Below are 17,241 nucleotides of genomic sequence, written 5' to 3' on the forward strand. Positions count from 1 at the left end.
GCTTTTGACGTCAACACTTCAATTGTATTCCCTTGTTCTCCAGGTGGGTGCCTGACTTCGGCTGTTTTAATTGTATTCCCTTGTTCTCCAGGTGGGCGCCTGACTGCTTCTTTTTTTTCTTCATCCTCATTCTCCAGGTGGACGCCTGACTTTTTTAATTCTCATCCTCATTCTCCAGGTGGACGCCTGATTTCTTCTTCAACTCTTTGTCCTCATTCTCCAGGTGGACGCCTGATTTCTTCAATTCTCATCCTCATTCTCCAGGTGGACGCCTAATTTCTTCTTCATCCTCATTCTCCAGGTGGACGCCTGACTTCTTCAATTCTCATCCTCATTCTCCAGGTGGACGCCTGACTTCTTCAATTCTTATCCTCATTCTCCAGGTGGACGCCTGATTTCTTCAATTCTCATCCTCATTCTCCAGGTGGACGCCTGATTTCTTCTTCATCCTCATTCTCCAGGTGGACGCCTGACTTCTTCAATTCTCATCCTCATTCTCCAGGTGGATGCCTGATTTCTTTAATTCCCATCCTCATTCTCCAGGTGGACGCCTGATTTCTTCAATTCTTATCCTCATTCTCCAGGCGGACGCCTGACTTCTTTAATTCTCATCCTTTATCAGGTGTTTCCTGCCACAAATGTTTTTTTTGCCCCTGTTTTAAATCAAAGAAAACTTCGTTAGTTTAAAGCAAGGTGGTTAACTGGGGTATTCTTGCCGATGGTGAGGCTTCTCTTCGTCTTGTTTTATTGCCTTGGAATGGTTGAAAAGACTGTTTTGTCCTTGTAATTGATCCTTGACTATAGGATCACCAACTGTTGTTTTTACTTCGAACCTTTTTAATCGTAATCATATGTCTCTCCTGACATTGCTGATCCACTTTTGATTTCACTTTTCTTCCTCCCATATCTTATTATTTTTATCTCCCGCCTTTCATGGCCGTATTTTGCATCATGTAATCTTGAATCTTGGTAGTATACCTCGATATTCCTTCTTATTTGTTTGGAATAAAACTTATCTCAAAGCTTTAGAAAAGTAAGATTATTAGTGACGAAACACGCTGATTTCGACAATTATAGAATGACAAGAAAAATCCAAATTTGGATGATTGTTGACGAAGGAATAAAGGACTTATCTAATTGGAGTCACTGGCGCCAATGATCATGGTATGCAATTTGGATTAATCAACCCAGTCTTTTAATCAATCTCCTTTCAATTGACTCATTTTTGTTTTCCCCAAAATTTCCGTAATCCAACTTCATTTTTCATTTTACAAACATGTTTGACTTGCAATATCTCAAAAAGTTTTCACCGACAAACTTTCCTCATTTGTTCATTTCTTACTTCCTTTTCGTCTTATGGTGCCTGCGAAGGTTTTCACCAATAAGACTTTCTCATTTTACTTTCTCTCAACTTCTGTCATCTTATGGTGCCCGTGTGAGTTTTCACCTATAAGACTCTCTCATTTTACTTTCTTTTCTTATTTGTACCAGAGTGTTATGAACCATCTTCATTCGCTTGACTCAGCATTTTTCTAGGATTGATCGAAAGGTCTTTTTGGTATGGGGTCGGAATGGAAAGGTATCAAAAACTAAACAGTTTTGGTATGGGTTTAAAATTACAACTCTTGGAATCTTTTTCTTATTTCCAATACAACTCCTGCCCCAGTTTTCTTGATTAGGGTCTCTTGATGTTTCTTTTGTGCACATTATGCATATTGCGCACCCTATGACCGAGCCGTGAGGCGCCTACGTATCCTTCTTTGAGGAATCAGGTCAAACGTAGTTCACTAAATGATAGTGATTTTTTTTATATATTATTTCATATTTGATTTTCATTGATTCCAAGAGAGGGTAAGAAAGAAACAAATGTGGCTCAAAATGGGAAGCAAAGGGTATAGTGTTTGGATAGCAGAATAAATTGTCTTTGTCATTCCAATCTTCGAAATGATGCTAAATACAAACATTCAAAAAGTTATGCATAATATCTCTTTACCGCGTCAGAATTGATCGCCATGTCTATGCATTTGCCTTCAATATCTGTTAAGCATAGTGCACCATTCGATAATACTCTGGTCACAATGAATGGTCCTTGCCAATTTGGGGCAAATTTGCCTTTTGCCTCAACCTGATGTGGAAGAATACGTTTCAGCACATGTTGACCCACTTCAAACTTCCGTGGACGCACCTTTTTATTGTATGCTCTTGCTATTCTTCTTTGATATAATTGACCATGACATACTGCGGCCAATCGTTTTTCATCAATCAAGTTTAACTGTTCTAGACGGGTTTTGACCCATTCATCATCATCAATCTTTGCTTCGGCGATGATCCGAAGGGAAGAAATCTCAACTTCTGCAGGAATTACTGCTTCAGTGCCATATACCAACAAATAAGGAGTTGCTCCTACTGAAGTGCGAACAGTAGTGCGATATCCCAATAATGCAAATGGTAGTTTTTCGTGCCATTGTCTTGAACCTTCTACCATTTTCCGAAGTATCTTCTTTATGTTTTTGTTAGCTGCCTCGACTGCTCCATTCGCCTTGGGCCGATATGGGGTAGAGTTGCGATGTGTAATCTTAAACTGTTGACATACTTCCTTCATTAAGTTACTGTTAAGATTAGCACCGTTATCTGTGATGATTACCTTTGGGATTCCGAATCGACATATGATATTTGAGTGGACAAAATCGACCATAGCTTTCTTGGTCACTGATTTGAATGTCTTGGCCTCAACCCATTTGGTAAAATAATCAATGGCTACCAGAATGAACCTGTGCCCCTTGGATGCTGCTGGCTCAATTAGTCCAATCATATCCATGCCCCAGGCAACGAAGGGACATGGTGCCGACATTGTGTGCAACTCGGATGGTGGAGAATGAATCAAATCTCCGTGTATCTGGCATTGATGACACTTGCGCACAAAACTGATACAATCTCGCTCCATGGTAAGCCAATAATAACCAGCTCGGAGGATTTTCTTGGACAGTACATATCCGCTCATGTGGGGTCCGCAAACTCCAGAATGTACTTCAGACATGACAGTTGTAGCTTGTCTGGCATCTATGCATCTTAATAATCCAAGGTCTGGTGTTCTTTTATACAAAACTCCTCCGCTTAAGAAGAATCCATTTGCCAATCGCCTAATGGTCCTCTTTTGATCTCATGTGGCTTGCGCGGGATATATCCCCATCCTGATATACTCCTTGATGTCGTGGAACCATGGTTCACCATCAAATTCTTCTTCAGCCATATTGCAATAAGCGTGCTAATCGTGGACTCGAATATGTAGTGGATCCACATAAGCTTTGTCTGGATGGTGCAACATTGATGCCAAAGTAGCCAATGCATCGGCGACCTCATTATGGATCCTTGGAATGTGCCGGAACTCCACTGATTGAAACCGCTGACAAAGATCATGTAGACATTGTCGGTATGGTATGAGCTTTAAGTCTCGGGTTTCCCATTCTCCTTGAATTTGATGTACCAGAAGATCCGAATCTCCCATGACTAAGATTTCTTGGATACCCATGTCTGTGGCTAGCCTTAACCCCATAATACAAGCTTCATATTCAGCCATAATATTGGTGCAATAAAATCGCAGTTGAGCCGTAACAGGATAGTGATGTCCTGTTTCAGAAATGATTACAGCTCCTATTCCGACTCCTTTCATGTTAGCAGCCCCATCGAAGAAAAGTTTCCAGCCAGGTTTTTCATTTTGCTCCATCTCATCGATATGCATTATTTCTTCATCGGGGAAATAGGTTTTTAACGGCTCGTATTTCTCATCGACCGGGTTTTCGGCTAAATGATCGGCCAGTGCTTGGGCTTTCATTGCAGTCCGAGTCACATAGATGATGTCAAACTCTGTGAGCAATATCTGCCACTTTGCAAGTCTTCCCATTGGCATAGGCTTTTGGAAAATATATTTCAATGGATCTAGACGCGAAATGAGGTAAGTGGTGTAGGATGACAAATAGTGTTTCAATTTTTGAGCTACTCATGTTAGGGCACAACATGTCTTTTCTAGATGAGTATACTTAACCTCATAAACTGTGAACTTCTTGCTAAGGTAGTAGATGGCCTATTCTTTTCTGCCAGTGAGGTCATGTTGCCCCAATACACAACCAAATGAATTTTCCAAGACCGTCAAGTAAAGAATCATAGGTCTTCCTGGCTCTGGCGGGACCAACACGCGTGGGTTTGACAGGTATCCTTTTATCTTGTCAAACGCCTCCTGACACTCGTCGGTCCATTCGACCGCAGCATCCTTTTTCAACAATTTGAAAATAGGCTCACAGGTTGTTGTAAGCTGAGCAATAAACCTGCTGATGTAATTCAACCTTCCCAACAAACTCATTACTTCAGTTTTGTTCTTTGGAGGTGGCAATTCTTGGATGGCTTTGATTTTTGATGGGTCTAGCTCGATACCTCGTCGACTGACTATGAATCCCAGCAACTTTCCAGATGGAACTCCAAATGCGCATTTGGCAGGGTTAAGTTTGAGGTTGTACCTGCGAAGTCTTAAGAAGAATTTCCTCAAGTCCCCAACGTGGTCGGACTGATGCTTTGATTTTATGATCACATCGTCCACGTATACCTCAATCTCCTTGTGTATCATATCATGAAACACTATGGTCATCGCTCTCATATAGGTTACTCCGGCGTTCTTCAAAGCGAATGGCATTACCCGGTAGCAATAAGTTCCCCATGGTGTGATGAATGCCGTCTTTTCTGCGTCTTCTTCATCCATTAGAATTTGATGATACCCGACATAACAATCCACGAAAGACCCTATATCATGCTTGACACAATTATCGATCAAAATATGGATATTGGGTAATGGGAAATTATCCTTCGGACTTGCTTTGTTGAGATTGCGGTAGTCGACGCATACTCTAATTTTGCCGTCTTTCTTTGGTATAGGAACGATATTAGCTAACCAAGCAGGATATCGAGTGACTCGAATGACCTTTGCTTCCAACTGTTTGGTGATTTCTTCCTTAATTCTCACACTCATATCAGGCTTGAATTTTCTCAGCCTCTGCTTGACAGGAGGTACTGTTGGATCGGTGGGCAATTTGTGAACCACTAAATCAGTGCTCAGGCCCGGTATGTCGTCATATGACCATGCAAAAACATTTTTGAATTCTATGAGTGTTTTAATTAACTCTTCTCGGATCTTTGGTTCGAGATGGACACTTATTTTAGTTTCCCGGATATTACTCGTGTCCCCTATATTGATGTCCTCGGTATCACTTAAGTTAGGTTTGATTTTTTCCTCCAAGTGAATTAACTCTTTACTAATCTCTTCAAAAACCTCATCTTCATCATATTCTGATTCATAATCACAATATATTTCTTGAATTATTACTTCGGAACCAGATTGATTTTTAAGACTGGGTTGAGAATTCCTCATGCATGCCATATCACTAGAGCCAGCGTAAAAAGAACTGTACAGAAAAAAGAAGAAATGGAAAAAGAAAACTATCAGGAATGATAATAAAAAGGAAACTGTATTTTATTGGATGATGAAAGATAACAAGGTTTGCACACTTCAAACAAACTGTAAGATAAGCATTGGGATTACAACCCTGAGGTAACCCAAACAAACTGAAAGAAAATCAAAATAAACTACCAAGACTCCTTTCGAATGGGGAGAGGAGTGGCTTTCCAATTATTAAGCTTTGTTTCTGGCCCAACGAATTGAACTTCTGCGTTGCTACATCCTTCTCCGCTTTCCAACATATTCACATCATCAAACAATTTCTCGAATCTTTCAATTAATTCTTTTTTAGGAATTGTTGTTATCGGGCGATTTTTAGCACCGGTCTTGACAAAAGATTTTGATAGATGTGGGATTGGTTTTGGCAGAACCCATGCCTTTTGTTTCAGCTTTCTGGCCTTTTTCACGTCGTTGACAGTGGGTATGAACCCCAAACCGAATGTTCCCCAGTTCTCGGGGAGAGATACTAGTTGTATAATTCCTTGCAAAGACGAGCCTAAACCTTTGCCGAGTATAAAACCATTTTTTAACATTTTATAGGCTACCATGCCTGATGCAGAGGTTATCTTTGGATTCGGAAGGTACTTCCCCTCTGGAATTTTCTCTACCGACACTGTGTCAGACACTTGGTATACCCATGGTCCCTGGTCATTTTCTGTTCCCTCGACCGGTACAATGGCCCTGCTGTGAGCATTTAAACTTTCTTCTCCATGCACAACTATTTCTTGATGATCCCATTCAAACTTGACCGCCTGGTGTAGTGTTGACGGGACTGCTTTAGCAGCATGGATCCATGGTCGACCCAACAACAAATTATAAGAAACAGTTATGTCCAGTACTTGAAATTCCATTGTGAATTCAACTGGCCCTATTGTTAGTTCCAACACTATGTCGCCACGTGAATCTCTGCTTCCACCGTCAAAACCCCGTACGCAAATACTATTCTTGTGGATCCTCTCCTCTTTGATTTTCAATTTGCTTAAAGTGGAGAGAGGGCAGATGTTTGCACTTGACCCATTGTCAACCAATACCCGGGTTACTACGGAGTTTTCACATTTCACGGTGAGGTAAAGAGCTCTGTTGTGCTCGGTACCTTCCACAGGCAATTCATCATCAGAAAATGTAATTCTGTTTGCCTCAAAGATTCTGTTGGCTATTCTTCCCAAATGATTTACAGAGATTATTTCAGGAACATGAGCCTCATTCAGGATTTTCATCAAAGCCAGACGGTGCTCCTCTGAATGGATCAGTAATGACAACAATGAAATTTGTGCGGGCGTCTTCTTCAATTGATCCACAACAGAATAATCATGGAGTTTCATTTTTCTTAAAAATTCTTCCGCCTCTTCTTCCGTCACAGCTCTCTTTATTGGTGTTGGATTATTTTTAGTTTTTCTTAACTCTTCGGGCGTAAAACATCTTCCCGAACGAGTCAAGCCTTGCACCTCACACACTTCTTCCTTGACTTCTTTTCCCTTGTACATTACAGTCACCCGTTCATAGTTCCATGGGATGGCTTTGTTGTTGATCACTGGCAGCTGGGTTACAGGTGTGATAATAACCCGATCTGTACGGGCTCCTTCCACGAATACAATGGGTTTGTTGGCAACCCCTGGTACTATCACTTTCAGCCTTTCTTGTTTTGTGGCAACTTTGCTCGATGATCCCTCCTCGACTATCATAGATGGTTCATCACCATTTCTGTTCTGCTTAGGTACCGGCTTCTCCTCTGTTAACTGCTTATCTGGCTTGGCTTCATGAGACTTGATCATCATGACAGTTTGTGACGGCTTCTTTGTCTCCCCATCAGCTTGTATGATTTCTATCATATTGGCCTCTTGATGGGCTGGCATTGGATTTCTATTGATATTGGGAGCTTCGGGGGTTTGAACCTCGATTTTGTTAGTATCAATTAGCTCTTGTATTGCATTTTTCAAATGCCAGCACTTCTCCGTATCATGGCCTGGTGTACCGGAGCAATACTCACAGCTAATGGTGTAGTCCAGATTCTTTGGTGGAGGATTGGGTAGCTTGGATTGTATTGGTCTTAGCATGTCCAGCTGTCTCAGCCTGTGGAACAGACTAGTGTAAGACTCTCCCAATGGAGTGTAAGTTTTCTTTTTCTGTTCCCTTTCTCCCCTGAATGCTGGCCTAGGCCTGAAACCTGGTCCGGGATAGGCTCGTGGGTAAGTACCTGGTATGGCAGGAGCACGCCAATTAGCGTGAACAGGTGGTTGATTGTATGTTAGTGCATGGTTAATGGAAAAATGAGGCTCTGAAGGGTGATAGTAGTGTTGGGATGAATCGTGGTGGTAAGTTGATTGGCGAGGTCGTTGTTGATTATAGTAAGGCGGTGAACCTCTGGGTTCTGACCAAATTCCTGAATCAATTACTGCTGATTCCTCCCTCTTCTTTCTTCCGATTCCTCCTACCTCGCCTTGAATAACTTGAGTAGTCGCCTTAATTGCTGAATAGCTCATGATTTTATTTGTCTTGAGGCCTTCTTCCACCATACCTCCCATCTTCACTACTTCGTTGAATGATTTCCCTACCGCTGAAACCAAATGGGCATAGTAAGTTGGTTCCAAGGCTTGGAGGAAGTAGTCTACCATTTCACTCTCCTTCATAGGAGGATCCACTCTTGCTGCCTGTTCTCTCCACCGGAAGCCATACTCTCTGAAACTTTCATTGTGTTTCTTCTCAAATTTTGTCAAAGATAGTCGATCTGGGATGATTTCCAGATTGTATTGGAAATGGTATGCGAATGCCTGTGCCAAGTCATCCCAGGTGTACCATCTCCCATGGTCCTGGCGTGTATACCACTCCAAAGCTGATCCGCTTAAACTTTGACTGAAGTAAGCCATCAATAATTCGTCCTTTCCCCCAGCTCCTCGCATCTTGCTGCAGAAACCCCTTAAGTGGGCTACTGGGTCGCCGTGCCCATTGTATAGGTCAAATTTAGGCATCTTGAAGCCAACGGGTAATTGTACATTTGGGAACAAGCACAAATCCTTGTAAGCTACACTGACTTGCCCACCTAATCCCCGCATGTCTCGGAACGATTGTTCTAGACTTTTGACCTTCTTGAACATATCTTCTTGTTCAGCATTCTTGGTTGGCTTGTCAATTTCGGTTGGGAGATCAAAACGAGGAGTAGTTGAATGGATTTCAGAGGCTTTGAGGGTGGGTTCCGGGGGTAATATTGGTTGTCCTGGGCCTGGAATGTAGGCTCACTAGGAGATTTGTGGAATGTAGCCGGGGGAGGTGCTACGAAAACAGGAGTCACAGGTGGAGGAAAGTATGAAACTGGTTTCGGAGGTGGAGACTGCGGTGTCTGAGAGGTGGTTCCTCGGTAGTGTTGGTAAATGGGGAAATTTGGGGATAATTCAGTGGTAATATTATCCTGAGTTTGGGTCATTGATGGAGCAGGGTTAGTTGGGTAAGATGGGGGTAACTGTCCTGTAGACCAGGCTTGGTACATCTCAGCCATTTGCTGTTTGAGTTTAAACATCTCTTTTTTCATTTTCCCGACATCCATCTCCTCTAGCTCAATACCTGTGTCAACATCTGGGATAGACATACTTTCGGGTATTGGTCCTTTTGATCTTGTGTGATAATGATAATATGCCAGTATACTCTTTAGAGAAACTAACTGCTTGAATTCTGGCAATGAACAAACTTGTTAGTTTTGAGAGTTTAACACATATATAATTACACGTTGAGATGCAATGCTCCTAGACAAGTAATCCCTTTCTATTATGCATTTGCTCGGCTGCTTGCGTCATCCCAGCTTTTCTTGGTCTTTTATTGTTGTTCACTCTTATTATATACCTTTCCTTATATATGTTTTATTGTGGTGGTCGAATCTTATAGAGATTGCCTACGTATCATGCCCCTGCATGAATCAGACCTTGCATAGTTCGGTCATGAGGCAAACACTTTTATTCATTATACAAAGATGAACAGACATTACATTTGAAAACTTTGTAAGAAAATGGCTTGAAACACACACACTTAAATCAAAATAAAAGATACAATTCTTAACATCTCACAATGTGCCCCACTTTTCACTTGTGTTGTAAATTATTAGATTATTTGCTCAATGTGGGGCTTGACCTGGATGACCTCCCAGCGTACGATACATCCTTTCCAACTCCATTGCTAGATGACGGGCAAAAGTGGGTGCATGCTCTGTAAACCTTTCATAATCCATTCCTTGGCAGTTTACGTAACTTTGAGAAGTGTAGACCGCCAGGTCGTGGATTTGTGCCCTGAAATCTTGGAGACGTTGGTCTTGGTTCTGCAATTGCTGCTGGCGAGTGGTGGCTATATCTCTGACACGGTTTTCACGATCTAGAGCTGACTCTAATAGAGCTCGGAGTTTGGCCTGCTCTAATCTTGCATGCGCTTTTTCCCTGTCGATGTCTGCTTGTTGATGTTCTCTGTTGCATCTTCTTGTCTCTTCTAGTTGTGCACGAAGCTGGTCTTCTGATCGTATCCAATGGTCTTTTTCCTTCTTGAATTGTGCCCTGTCTTTTTCGGATTGCCTATCTTGGCGTTCCTTATTAGATCTGGCTTCTTCGTTTAATTGTTGGATCTTTTCTTTTGCTTTGCTCAACGCCCTTTCGTTTTCCGCAAGAATGGAATCATAATCTTGCATTCTTTCAAAAAGATTGGCGATGGTTTTTTGATCCTTCCAGCTCCTCTTTGGTGTTTTAGAAACTTTTTTTCATTTTTTGGAATCGAGCATGAAGATTTTCATTCTCACAAGCTAGACTCTTCTTCTCGCCTTCGGCTTCTTGTGCTTGCAAATCTTTCTCCAGACTGATGTTCCTCAGATTTTCTTTTAGGGCATGGATAGTCGCTTTGTACCCTTTTTCCTTTTCTCCCCAGATCAACCGCTCTTGGATTTTATCATTAAAGTTTTGAATATGGGGTCTTTTTGTTGGCCTTCTTAGCTCAGGTTCTGGTACATCATCCACGCGAGACCGTTTCTCAAACCACCTTGCATATCCAGGATTTATCTCACCCTTTGTAGTGTCTGGGACTTGAGTATCACTTTTCAAGTATCGACATCCATTCCACATCTGCTGAAGTAGAGCCTCAGGAATAGTGGCTTCTGGGTGTAATTCGATTACTTGCGTACTCAAATCTTCATCATCAGGAACTACTTGATATCTCCCTAGTTGTCTTAGGACTCTTAGTGGCGCATACGGCTGGATGCTTCTCAATCCCAATAGTAGCAGATAACTATTTGAGGTTGACATGTGTATCACTTCCCTCATCGGGAGCCATTCCAGAGTCCATTCAATTTGATTTGCCGTTAAAGCCCTTAGATGAGATACCCATGCTTCTATCCCTTCTGGAGCCTGATAATTTTTTATTCTTTCCTCATAACTCTCGATGTAATTATCATTGTTTGGCCCATACTGTATGATCTTGGGCTGTTGTTGGAGATGTTCAATCACCCACATTTGCAACAAAATTTTGCATCCTTCGAAGACTTTTGCTCCTGATTTACATAAAGTCAAAGCCCGATAAATGTCTGAGAGAATGATGGGGACAAGGGTGTGATTTTCTTTGGTGGTGAGGATTTGCACAACTTTCGCGGTGCGAATATCAATTGTTCGCTCTTTGTTTGGGAAGACCATGATTCCTAGAAAAGCCACCATGAAGGCAAAGCGACGGTGAATCTGCCAAGTGTCTTTGTTTTGCTTGTTAGTAAGGCCTTTCTCATGAATTTCGAACCCATCTGACTTTCCGAACCTTGAATACAAAAAGTTGAAGGAACAACATCCATTGATGACATTGCTTTTCCTGATTTGACTGCTGATGTTCAGAAGACCGAAGAATCGATGTACCGAGGGAGCCTTTGTGAATATCAGGCTTTGATTTCTTAGACTTCCGTCAAAACCAGCATATCCAGCTATCTCCTCTAATGTAGGAGTAAGCTCGAAGTCAGAGAAACGAAAGACATTGTGAACAGGGTCCCAAAAAGTTACTAACGCTGCAATCAGATCATCACGGGGTTTAACTTTCATAATATCCGTGAGATTTCCCAAATGCTTGACGACCCATTTTTGACCATCTTCGCCTAATTCATACCACCACATTTGAAGCTGAAATAGAAACTCTTCTGTATTCGTGGATGGGGGGTTTTGTGTGGTGCTCATTTTGTATCTGAAATTTAATTTAATAAAGTCAAGACTCATTTTGAAAATATACACTAAAAAAAATCATTTTCAAAATTTTTATTTATTAAATACCCTTATTTCAAGATTTAAAACTATTTTTGGGAATTTTTAAAACAACCCATTTTATTCCTCGGTTCTCACCATGATTTCATTTAAGCTGGTCAACAAGCATGTTCGAGGCAAATGAATGCACAGGTAGCAAGTAGGATGCATCAGGATGGTCTTTTTGTTTCGGGTTCACCTGTCCTAGACAGACCCAACCCCTGTGTTGAGTCTCCAAGGCCAAATGTACATGATGCAAATAGACGTTCCTACTAGGGATCCGGTACATGGCTGAGTTATTCTAGGTGAAAAACCTGAGGTTGATTGTTCTAAACCTGGATTACCCAAACGGACAGTTTGAGCCGAAGCGGGGGCAACGTACCGGGAGCACGAAAGTCTACCCGGCCTAGTTACTTGTCCCAACTTCGTCTTATTTGGTATGACTTTAACAGAAAGGTGGGTCACGCGCACGTGTGCACCATAAATTCAGAAGACTCAAAAAGAAGGAGGTTTCGTGGCAATTGTATATGCACAATTCAAATAATATTAAAGCAGTAAAAATTTCATTTAGCATATTGAGCATATATCATGTAAAAATCAGATAATAAATAAAGCCAATTATAACAGTTATTTTAAGCTCGAATTCTTGAACCCTGAACCAGAGATTCTGGGTTTTTTCCCCAGCAGAGTCGCCAGAGCTGTCGCACCTCCTTTTTCCGCGCCCGCGGGGCGCGTAGGGAGTTTTCTCCAATTTAAGGACAGTCGAAACGAGATTTATTTGTTTTGTTTCAGAGTCGCCACCTGGGAATTTTAAGGCGTCCCAAGCCACCGGTTTTAATCCCTGAATCGAGGAGAATATGACTCTGTTTGTTATTCTGCGAACCAGAAATCCTGAGTAAGGAATTCTGTTAATCCAGAAGAAAGTGTTAGGCATTTCCGAATTTCGTGGTTCTAGCACGGTCGCTCAACTGTTTTTATTATTGGCTTAATTATCTTGATTTTACTAAATACGTTTTTATTGCATGATTTTACTACCGCTTTTATTTATGGTTTACAATTATATAAACGAATTACGCGTACGTATATTCGTATTATATACCTTTTATAATTACAGGGGATCGTGTCACGCATACGTGTATACAATAAAATTGACCATATTATATTTTTTGTTAAAACTCATATGTTCAAAATTTAAAAATTAAGAACATCGTCACCATTGTATTTAGACAATGAATTGCACATATCGGGCTATATGAAATTATTTTGATATCCTCGGAGAAATCTCTTTTATTAAAAAGTTCATTCGAAGTTGCGCGAACGCATAATACAAATTGCTTTTAAAAATATAATCAGGTTATGCGAACGCATCCCTAATTACGCCAAATATTCTTAATGGTATTATGGGTTTTCCACAAATTGTTTATTATATCTACACATTTTATATGAAAATCCTGAGAAATTCACATTTAAGGGATGCCTTTAAATTCTTTTAAAAGAATTCACAATTTATTAAATGTTGCCCGTCGATTATAATTTCCGCGTATAAATTATATTCATCCAGACTATTCAAATTCAAAGAAAAGAATAAAAATATGATTAATACTATTTTTAGCAAATACAACATATATATATATACCAAAGAATGAATTGCATATGAAACTAAAAAAATGATTTATAAAGGGAAGAGATATTTTTTGTTGAAGAATTTTTATTATTTAATGCAAACTATATTTCTACGTATCATTGATATAGAATGTTGCAACTCGCGCTTATACATCCCATCTTATTCTCATATACTTGTTTTTAATCCAAAATTGTAATCGTTCGGTTAATTTGCTTACGATGGTAGATAGGCATCCAGTTGATAAGAAAGGAATTAATATACAAACCTGATTCAATAAAATTGTCTTACATGCAACCTAACTGTATGTCGGAAACATTCATAACATTCTAACATCGTAACGAGTTATATCAAATCACTTTTCACTAATGGTTATACATACATCTGTTATCTTATACATGAAAACAACACCAACACCATTTTTACCTTATTTAACAATAGATGTTACTAGTGTAGTTTTCTTGATATTTCTACATTACTCTTTACTTAGCTAACAACACCAAAAAAAAAAAATTTAAATAATGGCCAACATTCATGCCATATTCCCTACCTTGACAACTTAATTATATCTTCCTTAATGAAAATTTAGAAATTAACCTTATTACAACACTTATACAAACTTCAAGAAATGACATTTAACTTACAGTCATCCCGTCAACATATACTACTTATTTAATCATGAAACAAAGCTGAATTTTTAACTAAAGAGCTCAAATGAATAGAAGATAGTATTACAATTCAAACTTTATTTATTGTCATGTTGAAACCCTTCACAACATAGGTTTTAAAATATATGTACCTGGCAATGAAGGAAGAAGGAGTTAAAATTTTAGCAGTAGCAGCAGTAACAAATTCAGCAGAATAGCAGTATACAACAAGTCTGAACAAGACCCGTTAACCCAGATGAACAGTGACAGAAACTTGAGAGAAAGATTTCAGATTCAAACTGAACAATATCCACAAAACAAACAACGGACAGATTCTAGAAGAATAACATTTTTTCAGATTTCAGTTTCTTCCTCTTTCGGATTCCTATTTCTGATTTTTCTGTTTCTGTTTTCTTCTCTTCTTCTATCCAGATTTCTCTCTATGTATATATATTTCTGTGTATATATCTAATGCCTTAAAATCAAACTCTTAAAATCTCTCTCCCTCTCTTTAAAAACTCTCTATGAAAACTGATCTTCAGTCCTAAAATCTGTCCTTCAAATCAGATTTTTCTCCTAATATCTCCTCTTTTTTTTTCTTGAATCTCTGTCTAGCTCCCTCTATTTATACAGGCCTGCCCCTTTCTTTTTAAGTGCTGCCTGGACCCTTTTCTCTTTTTTTTTTTTTAAAATCAGAAAGTTCCATTAAAAACTGCTTTTGAATACTTTAAATCCTATTAAGTGCTCTTATCCTGATTTTCAGCAGCCCCATTATCCCTTGTTCCCCATTATTATCTTAAACTATAGCCACTAACATTACATTATAATACACTAGAACTAACACACTATTTTTACTGTTCCATTCCCAGAAATGCCCCTGACCTACTGTTTTCTACTGCCCATTAATACAAGATCAGAATCTATTATGAAACAGATTTAAAAATCTGTTCAAACCTAATTATCAACCTGGTTTAAAACAACTAATACCAATTCTCTTAAGTTCCTAACCTAGTGGTATCTATCCAACAATTGTGAAATTGAATTTACCTAACATCTCAACAACATTATACTGAATTTCAACAATAATTCAAACTGAACTTCAGCTTTTGAACTAAGATCAAACAAACAGGAGCATTGTCAATATATTGACAATGCCCTGACACTTAATGTTCAGGAAACAATATACATACAACAATTATTCTGAAAGACTTATTGATTTACAAACAAGGGTGATTTAACTGACGAGTATTAACTTAAACTGATTATCTACAACAATTGTCAACAAATAGTCTATAGAAACAGATTATTTTAATCAGTATCATCACAAACGGGAATTCATAATGTAACTAATCGACGAATTTAATCGAGTCGATTACACACATTGTGAACAAACATAACCAACAGAAACAATTCATTTATTTGATCAGACATACGGGTATGAGACAAAAATGACAGAATTAATCAAACAAAAATATGAAAAATTAACAGGTTATTAAAACAAACAAAAATACACGTAGAATACACAAAAGAAATAGAAAAATACCTCTGAACCTTCAAATTTATTCAAACTAGAACTCCACTTGGATTCGGACTTTTTGAAATCAAACAGACCTTAGTCGAAGTATTTTCAACTGAAAATACTTTGACTAAGGTCGATTAAACCTCAATCCTTCATTTGAATTGAAAAAGATTCCAAGATTGGAAATTTAGGGTTTCAGATCTTGGATTTTAAATCCGAACATTTCCGGGTAGATTCGAAGGGAACCAAAGACGACACAAGGGTGAGGGAAGCCTAGGGGTGATTTGGTGTTAGTTTAGAACAGATCTGGGTGAGTTCATGTTTGGCTCGAATCTTCAAATGAAGATTCGAGAAGCTCTGAAGTGATTCAAGCCAAACAAACACCGGATCCATAACAAGGCACGCTAGGGGGTGCTATGGTGTTAACTAGGGGATGTTTGGTTTAGATCTGAGTTTGGCTCGAATCTTCAAATGAAGATTCGAGAACCTTCAGGAAGATTCGAGCCAAGCGGCTAACATATTCGGATAGAGGGTGTTCAGGGGGTTCTGGGGTGTTAAGGTGGTGACCGGCGGCGTTGATGCCGCCGGGTTTCAAGCGGTGGGGAATAAGGGCGGCTACGGTTAGGGGTTTGGTTTCGGAAGGGATGATGAACAGGAGAGGAGGGAGGTGTTTAGTTAGGGGGGCCGGGGTAAGGATTTGGGGTTTATATAGGGGGAAGGTGGATTGATACTGACCGTTAGATCAAGTAGAATGAAAGGCCAGGATCTATCCACTTAACCAAACGATGTCGTTTGGTTTAAGTTGGGGGGACGGGTTGAACCGGGTATTGGATCGGGTAAGGATTATGGGTTAGGTTCGTAGGATTTCAGCCGTTGGTTGGCTTTGATCCAACGGTCCTTGATAAAATGGGACCAAACGTCGTCGTTTGGTCTTTGCCTTGAATTGGACCGGACCTGGGTTGTCTGGATTGGGCTGAGGGGGTTTATTTTGTTTGGGCCTGGATTTAGGTCCAGGTCCGATTTTTCTTTTACAACTTATTATTTTTTTTCCTAATTTTATTCTTAATTATAAAAAATCCTAATAAAAATTATAAAACAATTTTTAACCTTACACAAAATATTAATTACTTTATAACAACTATTTAACACATAGTCAAAACATTAATCACACAGTGACATATTTAAAAATAGAACGAATGCATTTTTTTTTGTGATTTTATTTTAAATTAACTCAATTATTAAATGCGTAATTAAATCCTAGATACGCATGAAACATGTATTTTTATTTTAATTTTGTTTAATTATAACAAAGCAAACATTTACGGATAAAACACAAACAATTAATAAACGCAAAACAATTTCTAAAATTGCACAATAAAAGAAATTAATTTTATTTTTGATTTATTTTGGAGTACTTTTCGTGAGGCAAAAATCACGTGCTCACAGGACCTTTTCCATACTCGAACGGGCATAGATACATCTTGGTGGCAGTTGATTATGTGTCTAAGTGGGTGGAGGTCATTGCTCTTCCCTCTAATGATGCAAAGGTGGTGGTAAGTTTTGTCAAGAAACATATCTTCACACGTTTTGGAACTCCCAGAGTGTTGATCAGCGATGGAGGTACGCATTTCTACAACAAACTGTTAAACAATGTCCTTGCAAAGTACGGGGTCAAGCATAAGGTCTCCACTGCCTATCACCCACATACGAGTGGT

Source organism: Nicotiana tabacum, chromosome 22, assembly GCF_000715075.1.
Source record: "Nicotiana tabacum cultivar K326 chromosome 22, ASM71507v2, whole genome shotgun sequence".
Taxonomy (NCBI): Eukaryota; Viridiplantae; Streptophyta; class Magnoliopsida; order Solanales; family Solanaceae; genus Nicotiana; species Nicotiana tabacum.